The sequence below is a fragment of the Oryctolagus cuniculus genome, chromosome 7 (genome assembly GCF_051225735.1).
Source record: "Oryctolagus cuniculus isolate XC-2025 breed Fujian yellow rabbit chromosome 7, ASM5122573v1, whole genome shotgun sequence".
In the NCBI taxonomy this organism is placed as follows: Eukaryota; Metazoa; Chordata; class Mammalia; order Lagomorpha; family Leporidae; genus Oryctolagus; species Oryctolagus cuniculus.
This window is the reverse complement of record NC_142873.1, coordinates 7,105,244-7,123,607: the sequence shown is the minus strand read 5'-3', so window position 1 is coordinate 7,123,607 and position 18,364 is coordinate 7,105,244. Positions and strand designations below refer to the sequence as shown.

At 42.5% G+C, this 18,364-nt stretch overlaps 1 long non-coding RNA gene across 4 annotated transcripts in view; it reads left to right on the top strand.

Moving 5' to 3' along the window:
• The first annotated feature begins 11,543 nt into the window (after positions 1-11,543).
• Positions 11,544-18,364, top strand: part of LOC149125274 (uncharacterized) — a 220,174-nt gene continuing 213,353 nt past the window's right edge. For all 4 annotated transcript variants that reach the window (XR_016211362.1, XR_016211360.1, XR_016211363.1 and 1 more), the window contains exon 1: positions 11,544-11,698. This is a non-coding gene — a long non-coding RNA (uncharacterized LOC149125274). The remainder of the gene's footprint in view (positions 11,699-18,364) is intronic.

The window sequence follows — 18,364 nt, the reverse complement described above, 5'->3', positions numbered from 1 at the left end:
TAAACATAGGGGTAAAGATAACTCTTTCATATGCTGATTTCATTTCCTTTGGGGAAATGCCCAGGCATGGGATGGTGTGGTCATATGCTAGGTCTATATTCAAATTTCTGAAGAAACTTTATAGTGTCTTTCACAGTGGCTAGATCAGTTTACATTACCACCAACAATGGATTAAGGTACCTTTTTGGTTGTAAATTTAAATCTTTGATCCATTTTGAGTGGATTTTTAAGGTACAAGTTAGGGGTCTTGCTTCATACTCCTGCGTGTGGAGATATATCAGCACTCTCCAACAACAGAGCACCACTTGTTGGAGGGACTGTCCTTGCTCCCGGGATTGACTTTATCTCCTTTGTCAACGATAAGTCAGTTGTAGATGTGTGAGTTGATATCTGGAGTTTCTGTTCTGTTCTGTTGGTCTGTCCATCTGTTTTTGCACCAGTACTGGGCTGTTTTGATTATAACTGGTATTGCAATGCCTCCATCTTTGGTTTTGTTGTATAAGATTGCTTTAGCTAATTGGGATCCCCTGTGTTTCCCTATTAATTTCAGCATTTTTTTTTTATATCTGAGAAGAATGTCCTTGGCATTTTGATTGGGATTACATTGAATCTATAAATTGCTTTAAGTATTACGGGTATTTTGATGATATTGACTCTTCCAATCCAAGAACATGGAAGATTTTTTCCATTTTTTTGTGTCTTCATCTTTTTCTTTCTTTAATGTTTTGTAATCCTCATCATAGAGATTTTTGATGTCCTTGGCTAAATTCTTGATAGAGGCACCAATTGCTATAAACTTTCCTTTTAACACTGCTTTTGCTGTATTCCTAAGTATTGATATGTTGTATTGTTCCCTTCATTCATTTCATGAATTTTTTTATTTCTCTTTTGATTGCTTCAGTGACCCACTGTTCATTCAGGAGCATGTTGTTCAGTCTCCATGTGTTTACACATATTCTAGAGATTCTTGAGTTGTTGATTTCCAGCTTCATTCCATTGTGGTCAGAGAAAATGCGAGGTATGATTTAAATTTTTTGAATTTGCTGATACTTGCTTTGTGGCCTAGCATATGGTCTATCCTAAAGGAAGTTCCATGCACTGATGAGAAGAATGTGTATTCTGCAACTGTGGGGTGACAAGTTCTGTAGATATCCATTAGGTTCTTTTGGTCTGTAGTGTTAATTAGCTGTTTACTTGCTGATTTTCTGTCTGGTTGATCTTTCCATTGCTGAAAGCGGGGTATTGAAGTCCCCCATTACTATTGTATTGGAGTCTATGTCTCACTTTAGATCTATTAACATTTTTAAATAGCCAAGGACCCTGTAATTGGGTACATAAAGATTATTATATTCATATCTTACTGTTGAATTGATCGTTTAATTGTAACAGTTTCATTATTTGTCCTTTTAAACAGTTTTTATGTTAAAGTCTATTTTGTCTGATAGTAGAGTTGCCACACCTGCTCTTTTTTGGTTTCTGTTAGCATGGAATATCTCTTTCTATGCTTTCACAGTCTGTGAGTATCTTTGTTGATGAAAAGTGTTTCTTGAAGGCAGCAAATAGATGGGTCTTGTATTTTAATGCACTCAGCTGTTCCATATCTTTTTACTGGAGAGTTGAGTCCATTTACATTCAAGGTAACTATTGGTAAGTAACAGCTTGGCCCTGCTATTTTTCCATAAATTTTCCTTTTGTTTACTTTGAATGTCCTTTGTACTTTCCAGGGAGATTCTCTGCCTTCATCTTATTTCATAGTAATGACCATGTTTCTGTGGATAACACATCCTTAAGCATCTTTTCTAAGGTTGGACGAATGGTGACAAATTTTTTCAATTTCTGTTTGTCATCGAAGGTCTTTATTCCACCTTCATTCATAAATAAGAGCTTTGCAGGTTACAATATTCTGGGTTGACAGTTTTTTTCTCATAACACTTGGAATATATCTCACCATTCTCTCTTAGCCTGTAGGGTTTCTGATGAGAAGTCAGCTGTGAGTCTAATTGGAGGTCCACTGGAAGTAATCTGGCGTTTCTCTCATGCACATTTTGGAATCTTTTCTTTATGTTTTACTGTGAAGGGTTTGACTACAATATGTTGCAGTGAAAATCTTTTCTGGTCCTGTCAAGAGTTTTATGTACTGCAGGCGCTGCGGCTCAATAGGTTAATCCTTCGCCTTGCAGCACCGGCACACCGGGTTCTAGTCCCGGTCGGGGCACCGGATTCTGTCCCGGTTGCCCCTCTTCCAGGCCAGCTCTCTGCTGTGGCCAGGAGTGCAGTGGAGTGCTTGGGCCCTGCACCCCATGGGAGACCAGGATAAGTACCTGGCTCCTGCCATCAGATCAGCGCAGTGTGCTGGCCACAGCGTGCTGGCCACGGCAGCCATTGGAGGGTGAACCAATGGTAAAGGAAGACCTTTCTCTCTGTGTCTCTCTCTCTCTCACTGTCCACTCTGCCTGTAAAAAAAAAAAGTTTTATGTACTTCCTCTACTTGCACATTTCTTTCTACATATTAGGGAAGTTTTCTGTAATTATTTCATAAAAAGACCTCTTAATCTATTCTCTGATTCCATGCCTTCAGGAACTCCTAAGACCTGTATGTTGGGTCAGTTAATACTGTCCCATAAATCCAACAGTGTTATTTAGTTTTATAATTTCTTCTTCTTCTTCTTCTCCTTCTTCTCCTTCTTTCTTCTTCTTCTTCTTGGTATGACTATAAAATTTCCAGAGATTTGCATCCTAACTTGTATATTGTTCCTTCTGCCTCACCAAGTCCATTTCTAAGGCTTTCCACTTTTTTTATTTGATCTATTGAATTCTTCATTTCTAATATTTCACTTTGCTTTCTCTTTAAAATCTGTTTTTTTTTTATTTGACAGGAAGAGTTAGAGAAAGAGAGAGAGAGAGGTCTTCCTTCCATTAGTTCACCCCCCAAATGGCTGCTATGGCCGGACCTGCGCCATTCCAAAGCAAGGATCCAGGAGCTTCCTCCCAGTCTCCCATGCGGGTGCAGGGGCCCAAGGACTTAGGCCATCCTCCACTGCCTTCCTGGGCCACAGCAGAGAGCTGGACTGGAAGAGGAGCATACAGGACTACAACCAGCGCCCATATGGGGTGCCGGCACCACTGGTGGAGGATTAACCAAGTGAGCCACAGTGCTGGCCCCTAAAATCTCTGTTTTATAGGAAAGATTTTCAGTCATGTCGTGTATGGATTTCTTTTTTTTAAAAAAATAATTTTTTATTTATTCAAAAGTCAGAGTTACAAAGAGAGAGAAAGAGAGGCAGAGAAAGGTCTTCCATTCTGCTAGTTCACTCCCCAAATGACTGCAATGGCCAGAGCTGAGCTGATTTGAAGCCAGGAGCTTCTTCCGGGTCTCCCACGTGGGTGTAGGGGCCCAAGGGCTTGGGCCATCTTCTACTGCTTTCCTAGGCCATAGCAGAGAGCTGGGTGGGAAGAGGAGTAGCCGGGACTTGATCTGGTGCCTATATGGGATGCCAGCGCTGCAGGCTGGGGCTTTAACTCGCTACACCACAGCACTGGCCCCTTGTATGGATTTCTTTAATTCATGGATTTGCTTCTGATTACTTCTAAGTAATCATATAATCAATTTTTTGAATTCAGTTTCCAGCATTTCTTCAATGTCTCATCTTCATATTCTGGTATTAATTTGTTGTGTTCCTTTGGGAAAATCATGTTGTCATCCTTATTCTTGTTTTTTGAGTGTCTTCATTTATTTTTGGGCATTTGTGGAGATACTTTCCTTTTTTTTCCTGTGATGCCTTTAAGGGCTTTATCATTGGACTATACCTCTGTGGCTTAGTGGAGTGTCTGCTCTTCAGTGAATACCCAGGGCGGTGTGCTGGGTGTGGCCTTGGAGCTCAGTTCAGTGCTCCAGGGTGAGGAGAGTGTCCAAGGTGACACCCATGTTGGGCGTGGTAAAGCTCCTCTTTATTTTTTTTTTTTAGTCAGAGGGGAAGCTTGATCAGCTCTGTTGACTGTTCTCACTCTCCCATCCTCTTCTGCAAGGGGATCAGTGCATGGCCGCTTACCCCAGAGGGTGCAGTATTCATCTGCACTGCCACAGGAACCACACAAAGGATTTGTGCAGTCCTTAGTGTGAGCGCAGACCCCACAGCAATGACTGTCTCCAGGCAATCAGGGAGCCCTGAGCATATGGAGCCACCCACAGTGACTGCTGAGAGACCCAGCCACACCCTGCATTCTCCCACACAGCCACAGTCCCACACATCCCAGCACACAAGGCTCATACAGTCATGAGCACCCAGCCCCCTGTCAGTTCTCCCAACCAGTCTCAGGTGTCTCCTCTCAGCTTGTTGTTGGGCACATGGACATAAGCTGTAATAGCTCATTTGTATATCCAAAATGATGCCCACCCTTGCTCAGCTATTAACAGGAGGCTGGTGCCAGGTAGTCAGGGAGAGAGAAACATGCCCTCCTGTTCTTTCCCTCTAGGTTGGCAGGTACACTGTTCCTCACTGTGCTCTCAGCTGGGCTGGACTCACACCGGGCTCTTCCCACAGCTTTATTGCCAGTGGCTTAGGCTCTGCAGTCTGGTCTCACCTCTCTCCAACGCTGATGCTGAGGCTCAGGGCTGCTGTGGTCCTGAGCTTTGCACCTTCATACCCTACACATAGATCCACAATGTCACTCTAATTCACTTGGAGTTTCCTCTGCAGTTTTCTCCCTAACTCTTGCCTGAGATTGCACTCTCTCCTTTTTCTTTTTTTTTTTTTTTTTACTATCTTGCTTTATACTAAAGCCATAAGCTCCCTCCCTATTCTGCCATCTTGGAATCTAGACTCTGTGTTATGTCTTCCTTTGGTTTTGGTATCAGAGTAAAGTTGGTCTTATAAAAAGAGTTTGGTAGAGTTTCATCCTTTTCAATATTTTGGAACAGTTTGAAAAGTATTGGAGTTAGTTCTTCTTTCAGTGTTTTTAGAATTCAGTTGTAAAGCCATTAGATCCTGGACTTTTTTTTGATGGGTGACTTTAAATCATTAATTGCATATTGCTAATTTTTATGGGTCTATTAACATGTTCTCTATCTGCTTGAATTCCTCAAGACTGTCCAGTTTTTTAAGTTTATGGTAGTTCATAGTAGCTCAGTATGATCTTTTATTTTGTGGTATTGGTTGTGATGTCTTTACTCATTTTTTATCTCTAATTTTAGTTATTTGAAGTTTTTTCCTTTGTTAGACTATCTAAAATTTGTCTATTAGGTTTATCATTTCGAAAATAAGCTTTCTTGGGGCCGGCACCATGGCACACTAGGTTAATCCTCCACCTGTGGCACCAGCATCTCATGGGGGCGCTGGTTCTAGTCCTGGTTGCTCCTCTTCCAACCTCTTCTCTGCTGTGGCCTGGGAAAGCAGTGGAGGATGGCCCAAGTGCTTGGGCTCTGCACCCGAATGGGAGACCAGGAGGGGGCGCCTGGCTCCTGGCTTTGGATTGGTGCAGCTCCTCGTCCTTGCGGCCAATTGGGGACTGAACCAATGGAGGAAAGACCTTTCTCTCTGTCTCTCCCTCTGACTGTCTGTAACTCTACCTCTCAAATAAATTAAAAATATTAAAAAGAAAATAAGCTTTTCATTTAGGTGATTCTTCTTTCAGTTTGGAAGTTTTTCCTTTAAAGACTTTCACTGTGTCATTCTGTTGGTGATTCTTTCAGTTTGGAAGTTTTTCCTTTAAAGACTTTCGCTGTGTCATTCTGTTATCTTGTGGTCTGCAGATTGCTGAGACGCCTGCTGTGATTATGTAAGCTTTCTTTTATGTGTAGTTTTATTTGTTTCTATCACTGCCTTTAGGATTCTCTCCTTGTTTTTAACTTTTGACAATTTGACTATAATGTGTCTCAGAGAAGTTCTGTTTTGTCAAGTCTCTTTTTGGAGTACTTTGAGCTTCTGATTTCTGCATGACCATATTTCTGGAGAACTATGGCGTTCTTTTCAGCATGTATGCTTCCTTGCTTATTTCTGTTTCCTGTGCCTTTACTTTGATGTTTTGTGCATGTGTTGTAACAGCTCCTTCTTCTTTTGGAGTAGCTTTTATTGGAAAAGACACTTTGTTTACGCAGAATGTAGAGTGCCAATTGGGTAGTTGCTTTGGCTCCAGTTCTAGGTGAGTCCGGAAGCGTGAACGCCCAGTGATTTCTTCAGCTGTAGTCAATATCTGCAGTGTCTGTGAGTGCCACAGTTGTCTGGTCTGCAACAATTAACAAAGGGAGCAGCAGGACGTTGAGGCCAACGTGGGCTTTCAGTGGCGTCTTCAGGCCCCAGCGAGTTGGCTGTCAGTCACACTAGGGTTTATGATGGATATAAGCACATTTGTGGCATTGTGGGCTGCAGAGGAGGCTGTGAGTGTCCCACCAGGAAAGCTGGAGCGATGCTGTGGCCCGGAACTGTGTGATGTGTATGAGAACCCGCTGGATCCTGCTGTCTGGGGATGGGTGATGCTGAGCTTATCGCACAGAAATCCCTGGTCTCAGCACTAGGACATGTGAGTGCGACTTTGCCCCCAGGCGCATGGGCTGAGTATAGATCATGCTGGCGATTTACACTGGCTCTGTAGTTGTGGAGTACAGGGAGGGGCTTCACTATGTCCCACAGGGCAGTTACACTTACTCTGAGGAATATAGTACTAACAGACACAGTACTGGAGCTGTAGGGCAGGAAGAGTACCTCTTCCAGGTCACACTGGAAAAGCACACATTTTTCTGGGTGTTACGCACTGGCAATAACTGTCCTGCAGCTGTGGAATGCAGACAGAGTCCTCCCGAGGTTCCACAGGGCAAGTGCAGGTGTTTCCAGACTTATAGACCTACCGGTCACAATCTGACAGCTGCAGGATTTAGTGGAGATCTTACCTAGGTACCACATGTCACACACAGGTTATACGCTGGTGATTGTGCATCTGAAAGTAGAGGTGTGGAACAATGGAATACAGAGAGGGTCCTCTCCAGGTCTCACAGGGAGAACTCGGCTAATTCTGGAATATGGCTCCAACAATCCCACTCCAGGGCTGCCACGCCCCGGGTCCAGGGTCCATGGTGATTGCATGTTATACAGGAGATTGTGCACCAGTGGGTGCAGGCCTGGAGCATAGTGACACAGGCGGGGCCCTCTCAGTGCTCCAGAGAAGTGGCCTTGCTCAGGTGTGGTCGTCTAGGCATGGGGATCTGCTGCTGCTGGCACTCAGCCCCAAGGACCAGAGGGGACATCCCCAGGTTACACACAGTGAGTGAGTATGACTGCAGGACTGTTGTCCGGTAACCTGTAAGTGCGGTGCCCGGGGAACATGCTCGCTGCCCTGTGAAGTGGCCTGCCTCTGGTTCCAGGGCTTCCGGCAGTGATGGGGCTACTTGCCATCTCCTAAGGCAGGATGGAGTTCAGCAGTGGCTGTACCGCAACCACTTGGGGCTGGAGCTCTGTGGGTGGATGGAGGCCATGTGGGTTCCTTTTTTTTTTTTTTTTTCTGTGAAGCAAAGAAGTTGCCTGCACCCCGGTTAGCTTTCTAGACTGGATTTGACGCTAGTGAGGACTCGTGGAATTCTCCTGTAGACAGGGCTTCTAGTCTACAGTGTTGGCGAGGGCTTTGCTGGCAAGGAAGCTTCCCTCCAGCTATGGATCTGAGGTAGGAGCTGCTATGCTATGCGTAGGTCCTCTCTCTCTCTCTCTCTGATGTTCTCAGAGCTTCTGTGCTGTTTACAGTTCCTGTCTCTTCTCTACCAAAGTTCTCCCTCAGGTGATCTCCCAGAAGTGCAGTCTTCTCTTTGCTGTTCTGCCTTGTCTCTGTCTTGGATCCCTCTCTTATTTTTCAGTTGTTTCTCGTTTTGATTTCTTATTTGGGGCTTTGTTGCTAGGCACCTATGTATCTAAGATTGTTTTGTCTTTTGGGTGAATTGTGTTTTTTTCTCATTCTCAAGTTTCCCTCTGACTGTTTAATAAACTCTGAGTTTATTGTGTCCAGTATTTAAAAAGTCAACTAACTGTTCCGCTTGCTGAATTTGTATGAAGTGTCGACACAACTTATTTTATAAAATTGTTTGACTTGCGACATATTTGTTTCTTTGTCTTGAAACTGTTTCTTGCCATGAATGAAAATAGCTGCTCTTGGTGCCAGTATTATGGCACGGTGGGTTCAGTCCCCATTTGTAACACAGGCATTCCCCATCAGAGTGCTGGCTTGGCTCCTGGCTGCTCTGCGCTCAGTCCAGCTTTCTGCTAAATGTGCCCATGGAGACAGTGAATAATAGCCCAAGTGGTTGGGCCCCGTAACCTGTATGGGAAACCCAGATGGAGCTCCTGCCTTCGGCCTGATCTAGCCCTGGTCATGTGACCATTTTGGGGACAAACCAGTGGACAGAAGATCCTTCTCTCTCTCTCTCTCTCTCTCTCTCTCTCTCTCATGCTCTGCCTTTCAAATAAATAAAACAATCTTTTAAAAAATTAAATATCTGATCTTTGTCACATTAAACCTTACATCTAACATTTATTTGTATATTTAGATTTTGCCATTTTAGTATGTGTTTTCAATGTATTCCATCTATTGTTTGTCACTGTGATCTTTGCTTGCTGCCTTTTTTAGGTTATTTAGGTGATTTTTGGTATTACATTTTATCTCTTCCATTAGCATATTAGTTATGCTTGGGTTTTTCTGTAAGCTATTGCTCTAGAGATTATGACATGCATCTTCAAATTATTCAAGCATATTTATTATCTATTATTATGTGACCAAGTTAAAAATTATTTAATAGATTTCTATGTCCACTCTCCAAAACTGTGTATATGATCTTTTATATTTACTGTTTATTGACATAATATTTCACTTTTTTTCTATTAAATCAAGTTTTGTTCTTGCATCATTGTTTTCAACCAGAAAGTTTCACAGCATTATTTTTAAGTGAAGGTCAGATGAAAGTAATTTTATGAATATTTGCCTGAAAATATATTTCTGATTTTGAAAAATATGTTTTCTAGATATTGAATTCCAGATTAAAAGAGCTGTTCTTTTAGTACTTTAATGATGCTGATTGATCCATTATATTCTATATTCAGTGCTTATGTGAGGGGAGGAGGAAAAGGGAGAGAGAGAGAGAGAGAGAGAGGAAGAGAGGGAGAGACCTACCTAATCACTGGGTCACTCTCCAAATACCCACAACAGCCAGGACTGGACCAGGCCAAAGTCAGGAGCCGGAAAGCCTGAAACTGACTCTGGGTCTCCCATTTGCTGTCAGGGACCCATCTCTTAAGCCATCACCTATCACTTCCCAGGGAGCAAATTAAAGGGGAGCTGGGATTGGGAGTGGAGCTGGGACCCAAAATCAGGTATTGTGTTTGCTTTCAGGAACTTCTCTTTCTCTTCGGACTTCAAAAGTTGGCTATACTATGCTTACGTGTAATTTCTTTCTATTTATCTTGTTTATGATGTGCTGAGTTCCTGTGATTTGTGGGTTGATGTCTGTTCAGCTTTGGACAACATTTAGATATAATACATTAAGTTACTTATTCTACTTGCTATCTCTCTTCCTTTATAATTCCAATTACATATTTGTAATGCCAATGTACTCTTTTCCATTTTCTTAGCTGTCTCTTATTTTTCATTTACTTTTTCTGTTTTTCAGCCCTCAGTTTATGCTTCATCTTTTTCCCTGTTTTTGCTTATGTTGACTGTGTCTTTTTAGATAGTGGACCACATTTTTTTTCTTCATTTGTTGTGAACACCATGTATAAAAGGAATGGATACGACTTGGTCAAGACTCTGTTGGGAGTGAAAACATTGTGGAGTTGGTCTTGATTTTGGCTGCTTTTGCTTTTGTCATATCTAGCTAATTAAAGCTCTGACTGGGGCTGGCGCTGTGGCATGGTGGGTAAAGCTGCTGCCTGCAGCTCTAGCATCCCGTAGGTGTGCCGGTTTGGGTCCCGGCCACTCCACTTCTGATCCAGCTACCTGCTTGTGGCCTGGGAAAGCAGTGTAAGATGGCCCAAGTACTTGGGCTGCTGCACCCTCGTGGGAAACCTGGAAGAAGCTCCTGGCTTCCATCTGACCTAGTTCTAGCCATTGTGGCCATTTGGGGAGTGAACCAGCAGCTGGAAGATCTCTCTCTGTCGCTCCTCCGAGAGCAGAGGAGCGGCACCGGCCAGACGCTGTTATTCCCTTTCAGTCGGTTTTTTCTCTAGCAACGCAAGAACAGGTAAAGAGAAGAGCGAAATAATGAGCTCCCCAGCGAACTCTCCACCAACTCTCCATCCAACCACCCCCCGAACTTTCCACCAGCCCGGAGACAGTAGTTGTCCCAGAAAGTGCAGTTGAGTCCCCTTTTATAGTCCTCTTCCACCAATCCGTGCCCCACTGCCCGTGTGCTGAGCACGCTGCTTTCTTCCAATCAGAGGTTGGGTCAGCCCCTGCAGCTCCTTAGTCAAATTGATGAAGCAGCCGAAGCCGCTGTGTAGAACTTGTTTACTCCCTCTCAGCACCCTGTTGTGGGAGCCGGGCCCTGCTTCCCACATCTCTCTTTATAAAAAAAGTATTTGAAAGGCAATTATATTCCTGAAATGACCACAATGGCTGGGGCTGGGCTGGCCTCAAACCAGGAGCCAGGAGCTTCTTCTGGGTCTCCCATGTGGATGGCAGTGGCCCAAAGACTTGGGCCATTCTCCACTGCTTTCCCAGGTGCCTGAATAGGGAGCTGGATTGGAAGTGGAGCAGCTGAGTCGTTAAATGGTGCTCAAATGGGATGCACCACAATGCCAGCCCCAGATCTTGCCCCGCCCTCTTTCTCTCTCAACTGTAAAAAATAAACTTTGATTTAAAAAAAGCTTTTGATTATTTTAAGGTTTTGGACCTAGGAGTTTGTTTTGTTTTGTTTTGTTTTGTTTTTGACAGGCAGCGTTAGAGAGAGACAGAGAGAAAGGTCTTCCTTTTTCTGTTGGTTCACCCCCCAAGTGGCCGCTACGGCTGGCACATTGTGGCCGGCATGCTGTGCTGATCCGAAGCCAGGAACCAGGTGCTTCTCCTGGTCTCCCATGTGGGTGCAGGGCCCAAGTACCTGGGCCATCCTCCACTGCCCTCCTGGGCCACAGCAGAGAGCTGGACTGGAAGAGAAGCAACCGGGACAGGATCCAATGCCCCAACCGGGATTAGAAACCGGGTGCCGGCGTTGCAGGTGGAGGATTAGCCTAGTGAGCCGTGGCACCAGCCTAGGAGTTTGTTCTATTTGCCTCTACCACTGGACTTCAGCAGACCATGCACACCTGTGCCTAACTGGTTCTTTCCTGGGTCGCTTACCCCTTCCATGAGAGCAGAGGCTATGACTTTGTACCCAGCTTAAGTCCTAGAATGTGCATGTGGTTTCTTAGTTTTCAGGCTCTGTCTTGTATTTCAACAGGACCTGCTGTTGTTCAGATGTGCCCCTTTGGTCATTGTACTCTTGTCCTAATACAAATAACAAACTCTTTCCTCGGGAAACTATCTGAAATGCCCGTGGAGCTGCTTTCATTCTCTTTGATGTCTCTCAGGCTCCAGCAGGTGTCCTGAGTCTGCACCTCAGGTATCAACTCAGCTTTCCTTCCAAAGCTCTAGTGGAGAGCGTCATTAACTGGAGTTCACTGGAAGGTTCAGGCTATCGTGGGATTTTTCTCTGTGCTTCTGCTCCACACTGAGGCTTCAGCAGACCTTTACCGTGAGTAGCTGAGATGGGGACATCTCTCCCTCTCTGACCTCAGTGCTTCTCATATGTAGGCAGGGAAGGGCCTCAGAGAAGTGTTCAGGGTAGGTGCAAACTCCCCTGAACTTTTTCCTGGAATCCTCAGTTGCTATACTAGCAATTCCAGTTATCTTTTCTCTTTTTTATTTATTAGCTGTAACTCTTTTATTGTTACTGCTTTATGGTTTATTGTGGGCATTTTTAGATTATCACATCTACCATCAAGTGGTATGGCTCCACCCATCACATAGTATCAGTCATTCCAGGATCACACTTCCAAGCCCCTTTTCCATCAAGGACACATTGCTGTGACTTTTGCCTATAAAGCAGCCCATTGACTTTAAGGAGATCTTAAAATTAGTAAAAAATCTATTATATTAACCTACATGCTTACTATGTTCAGAGATTCTCTTTGTATGACTGCTGATTTCCACTTGGTATCTCATTTTCTTTCTTACTGAAATTCTATCACCAAAGTTTCCTCTGCTTGTGATGAATTGCTGCAGTATTTGTTTATCTGACAAACCTCTTATTTTGCCTTTAGTTTGACAGATACTTTCACTGGGTATAAAATTCCCTGTTGATATGTTTCTCTTTCAATATTGGAAAGATACTCTGTTACTGTTCTTTGCCATATGGTTTATGACAAGAAGTCTGTTGCCATTCTTATGGATGATCATTTTTTCAATAAGATGTGTCTTGTTGTAGTTTAGTTTGTGCTTTTAAAGGTTTATTTTTATGTAATTGAAAGAGTTACAGAGTGAGATAGAGACACACAGAGAGAGAAAGAGAAGTCTTCCATCCACTGGGTCACTCCCCTAATGGCTGCAACAGCCAGAGCAGTACCAATCTGAAGTCAGGAGCCAGGAGCTTCTGCTAGGTCTCCCACGCAGGTGCAGGGGCCCAAGGACTTGGCCATCTTCTACTGCTTTCCTAAGCCATAGCAGAGAGCTGGATCGGAGGAGGAGCAGCCAGGTGTAGAACCATGTCCATGTGGGATGCTAGTGCTTCACTCCGGGGCTTTAACCTGTTGCACCACAGAGCTGGTCCCTAATTTATGTTTATTATGCAGGTATATTTATGTTAATTGATCTCCTTAGATATGTCAAAAATAGAAAAAAATCTTTTTTTTCTGTATTCTCTGCACATGTTTCCTTCAGGGACTACAATTATCTGTAAATTGTATTGAAGAGAATCACCTGATGTCATTTTATTCTGTTTTTTTCTGTGTGTTAACCTTAGTTTACATCACTATACATTCAAGGTTACTAATCTGTTCCTCTGCAGAATCTAACCTGTTTTTAATCCCATCCAGTGTAATCTTTTTTTTTTTTTTTTTTGACAGGCAGAGTGGACAGTGAGAGAGAGAGACAGAGAGAAAGGTCTTCCTTTGCCGTTGGTTCACCCTCCAATGGCCGCCGCGGCCAGCGCGATGCGGCCGGCGCACCGCGCTGATCCGATGGCAGGAGCCAGGAGCCAGGTGCTTTTCCTGGTCTCCCATGGGGTGCAGGGCCCAAGCACCTGGGCCATCCTCCACTGCACTCCCTGGCCACAGCAGAGGGCTGGCCTGGAAGAGGGGCAACCGGGACAGAATCCGGTGCCCCAACCGGGATTAGAACCCGGTGTGCCGGCGCCGCTAGGCGGAGGATTAGCCTAGTGAGCCGCGGCGCCGGCCAGTGTAATCTTAAACATTGTAGTTTTATCTCTGTAAATTCAGTTAGGATTTTAAAAATACATTCATTGTTTTTTGACATATTCAGTCTTTCCTGTACTTATCTTAACAAATGGAATATAGTTATCATAACCATGTTAATGTCATTGTCTACTAATTTTATCAATTGTATCATTTGTTTATCTCTGTCCATTAGTGGAGTTTTCTCTTCTTTGTGGGCTTAATTTTTAAGCTTATTTGCATGTTTCCTGGTGTTTGGTTGCAAGCCAGCTACTTTGTATTTCACCTTGTTGGAAGGCTAGGCATTTTCATAGCACTATAAATATTCTTGAACTCTGTTATGAAACACAGTTACATTATTTGAAAACCATTTAAGATATTTCTGAGGCATGCTTTTAAGCTTGTTAGCATGTCTTCTCTCCTGTACTGTGACACTATCCTTGTGAATTGTGAAGATTTCTATTTTAGATGGTAGGAATATGAATGACTTCTGGCCATATGCAAATGCTGAGAATTTTCCCTCTGTTGTTTTTGGGTGTTTGACAACTTCTTTCTGTGTATTCTTTGAATAGTACCTAGCTGAGGACTTGAGATAGACTCTCTGGAGTTCTCTTTTGGTGACAATTTTTCCCTTTCCAATAAATTGCCATTTTACCTGATCACATTGGTTTTCCAGTCTCATCTCTGTATTTCCTCAATCTGAGGACATTTTTGGGCTCTATCATGGTGTCCCTTCTCTTTCCTAACGTCCTGGAAACCAGGGTCATTTTCTCCTCATTTTTTTCTCTTTACTCCTGATTTACTGATGCTACTGCTTGGTATCCTGTGTCTTGAAAACCATTGTTTTATATTTTGTGTGCAAATTTTAGTTGTTTCAGTTGGGAGGGTGAAACCAGTTCCTCTTACTCTGTGATGGCTCAAGTATAACTGTATTTTGCTGGCGCCACAGCTCACTAGGCTAATCCTCCACCTTGCGGTGCTGGCACACCGGGTTCTAGTCCCGGTTGGGGCGCCGGATTCTGTCCCGGTTGCCCCTCTTCCAGGTCAGCTCTCTGCTGTGGCCCGGGAGTGCAGTGAAGGATAGCCCAAGTGCTTGGGCCCTGCACCCCATGGGAGACCAGGAGGGGCACCTGGCTCCTGCCTTTGGATCAGCGCGATGTGCTGGCTGCAGCGCGCCAGCCATGGCGGCCATTGGAGGTTGAACCAACGGCAAAGGAAGACTTTTCTCTCTGTCTCTCTCTCTCTCACTGTCCACTCTGCCCATCAAAAAAAAAAAAACCTGTATTTTGATATAATTTTAAATGTATAGAAAAATTTCAAAAATACTTGATTGTTCTCATATAAATCTTATTTCTACAAACTTGATATTTTACTCTCTATTTCTATCTTTATGTGTCTGTGTGTGATTGTACTTTTACTTGAAAAAAATTGTGAGTATAATCAAAACATCATGTTCCTTTATACTTAACTATATCAGTGGGTATATACTAAGAACAAGAGCATTCTCTTGTGTAACCAGATTAGAGTTATGAAAATAAGGAAATCTGATATTAATGCAATAGTTTCATCTTACCCTTTTTATCAATTGTCCCAATAAATTCCCATATAGCTATTGATTGTTCCCAGTCTAGGATCAAATCCAGGATCCAGAATTACATTTAGTTGTCACATCTTTTTAGTGTCTAATTTGGACTAGTTCTTAGTATTTCTTTGTGCTTCTTGACCTTGGATTTTTTTTTAAGCATTTCAAGTCAGCTGCATTGTAGAATGTACTTCAATTTTGATTTGTCTGATGTTTTCTCATTATTAGATTTAGGATATGAATTTTTGGCAAGACTACTACTGAGGTGATGGGGTGGTATTCCTCTCAGTTAATCTTTTTAGAAGGCATGTAATGTCAATTTACCCCCAACTGGTGATGCTGGCATTGATGAGTTGGATAAAATAGTATTTTCCATTTCTATACATTGAAATGTTCCTCTTTGTAATTAATAAAGATTTTATTCAAATATTTTAAGAATATATAAATGTAAAACCCTCGGAAAACTTATTAACTGGTTTTCATAAGTTGGTTTTCTAGTTCCTAATTAGTCTTTCTATATTTAGTAGTTGGATTCTACTATGCAGAAAAACTTTTCTTACTTATCCCCATTTATATATTTTTATGATGTGGACTCATGCATTTTATTTTTTTTAGACTCATGTATTTTAATTTCATGAATTATTTATAATCAATTATCATTATTTATTTTTATTCTCAAATTGCCCATTATTTGACAGTAGGGATCCTGTATCTGGTCCTGTGGTCTTTTGAAATGTCTTTGTTTTGTTGAGTATTTCCTTAGTTTTTAGAGCAAAGAGGTATTTAAGATAAATTTTTACTATATAGAAGAAAATATTTTTTACACAATTGGAAGTGAATTGACATAAAATTATGAGTTAAGGTGATAACAAATTAATATTTTAAAATTCATACAATTTAATTTAATTAAAACTTACGTGGAAGCAACTGAAAAAAAAAATCCTCAAGTGGAGTGGCCATTTGGCATAGCAGTTAAAACACAACTTGGGATGCTCACATCCCATATTGAAAAGCCCAAGTCTGAGTCCCGGCTCAGCTTCGTATCCCAGCTGCCTGATACTGCGTACCCTACGAGAGAGTGATGATGACTCAGAAGTTGGGTAATGGCCACCCACGTACATGGGAGACCTGGACTGATTTCTCAGCGTCTGGTTACAGCCTAGGCTAGCCCCAGTCATTGCAGGCATCTGGAGATTGAACCAGCAGATGAGAGATCTCTATCTCTTTTTTTTTTTCTTTCAAAAAACTTGAGAAGGGCTGGCGCTGTGGCGCAGTGGGTTAATACCCCGGCCTGAAGCACCAGCGTCTCATATGGGCACTGGTTCGAGACCCGGCTGCTCCACTTCCCATCCAGCTCTTTGCTAAGGCCTGGGAAAGCAGTAGAAGATGGCTCAAGTCCTTGGGCCCTTGCACCTGCATGGGAGACTCGGAAGAAACTCTCGGCTCCTGGCTTCGGATCGGTGCAATTCCGGCCATTGTGGCATGAACAATCAGATGGAAGACCTCTCTCTCTGCCTCTCTGTGTAACTCTGACTTTCAAGTAAAATAAATGAATCTTTAAAAAAGCTTGAGAAAATAGAAATCCTAAAAATTATAGAGAATATGAGAAAATTTGGCCATTTAACTATACATTCCATTTAGATGATTCATTTTATATTCAGATACATGAATAGGTTGAAAATTTAAGGATGGGAGTAAAGAGCCCTCAAAAATACTATCCAAAAATGAGTTGGAGTGGTGCAGTAATATCACAAAAAATAAGAAAAAATGGTTATGAGAGACAAATAAGAACATTTCACAATGATAAAAATGCCAATAAGATATAATAATTATAAACATATCAGCACAACAGATCCCCAAATACATGAAGCAGAATTGATAAATTTGTAGGGAGAAACAGAGATCAAATGTAATCATTAGGGGCTTTTATATCACATTTTCTGATAATAGATAGAATAATTCAACAGAAAAACAGCAAGGAGATGGTAGACATGAGCAAGACTGTGAACCAACCAAATCTACTGGGCACGTATGTAACAATTTGCCCAACAATATCAGAATTCAGATTCACCTCAAGTACACTTATATCTTTGTATATGCCTGAAAGAATTGAAAACAGACATCCACACAAAAAAAGTGTATCATGGATGTTCATAGCAGCATTATTCACAGTATCTGCAAAGTGGAATAAAACCTAAATGCTCATCAGCTGATCAGTGGACTGTGGGGAGCAACTCGGACTGGACTAAGTTACTGGAATTAAGACTTATTCTATGCATCTGCTCTCCCACAATACGGCGCTGGGAGAGGAGTAAACAACTTCTACACAGCTGCCTCCAGTTCGACCAATAACCTGCAGGAGCTGATCCTGCTCCCGATTGGAGGAGAGCAGCGTACTCGGCGTGTGGGTAGCAGAGTTGAGATTGGTGGAAGAGGACTATAAAGGAGGAGAGAGACAACATGCACCAGGAACATCTAAGGGGAACATCCGGATAACATCTGAGCAGCCCCCGAGAGAGCCGGCCGGCAGTGTGCCACTCCCCCGCGGAAGTGGGGAAAGTGGCAGGGGGAGCCGCCCTTCCACGGAAGTGGAAGGATCGGCAGCCAACCCGGGAAGGACCAGCAGCAAACCCGGGAAGGGCCGAGCAGACGAAAGAACAGCGCAGGGTCTAGTGTCGTTCCTCCACAAAGAGGGGGAGCGACAGTGGACAAGCAAGTAATGGGTTATTTCTATGCTGAAACATTGTTTGGTCATAAAAATGAGTGCAGTACGGATTCATGCTGCAACATGGTGAATCTTGAATACATTATGTTTCGTGAAAGCAGTCAGACACACAATGTCGGATATTGTATGATCCTATTTAAATAAAATGTCCCAAACAACAGCTGGGTAAGGAAGATTGGGAGTAACTACTTCATAGTTAGAGGATTTCGATTTGGAGTGGTGAAAAATATTATGCCAATAAGCAGTGGTGATGGTTACATAACATTGTGAATATGTGAGTACTCACCACACTGAATTTTACATTATAATTAAATAGTGACTATGAAGTTTGTCAAAGTTTATTTAATGCCAATTAAATTTTTAAATTAAGCGAAGAGAAAAATAAAATCTTCCATGTTTGTATTTTTGAAGTCTCTCGTTTCTTTGTGTAGAACTGATTTTCCATGTTCTGTCACTTCCCTTTTGTCATTCTGCGGCACAGATCAGTTAGGGATGAATTATTGCAGGTTTTCTTTCTTGAATATTTTATTATATTTGAAGGACATTTTCAGTAGACATTATATTCTGGTCTAAACTTTTTTCCAACATTTTATTTTTCCAACATTTCTTTGCATTTTAAATTTATTTTCATTTTGAGACTCCAACTTCTAGAGTATTATGCAG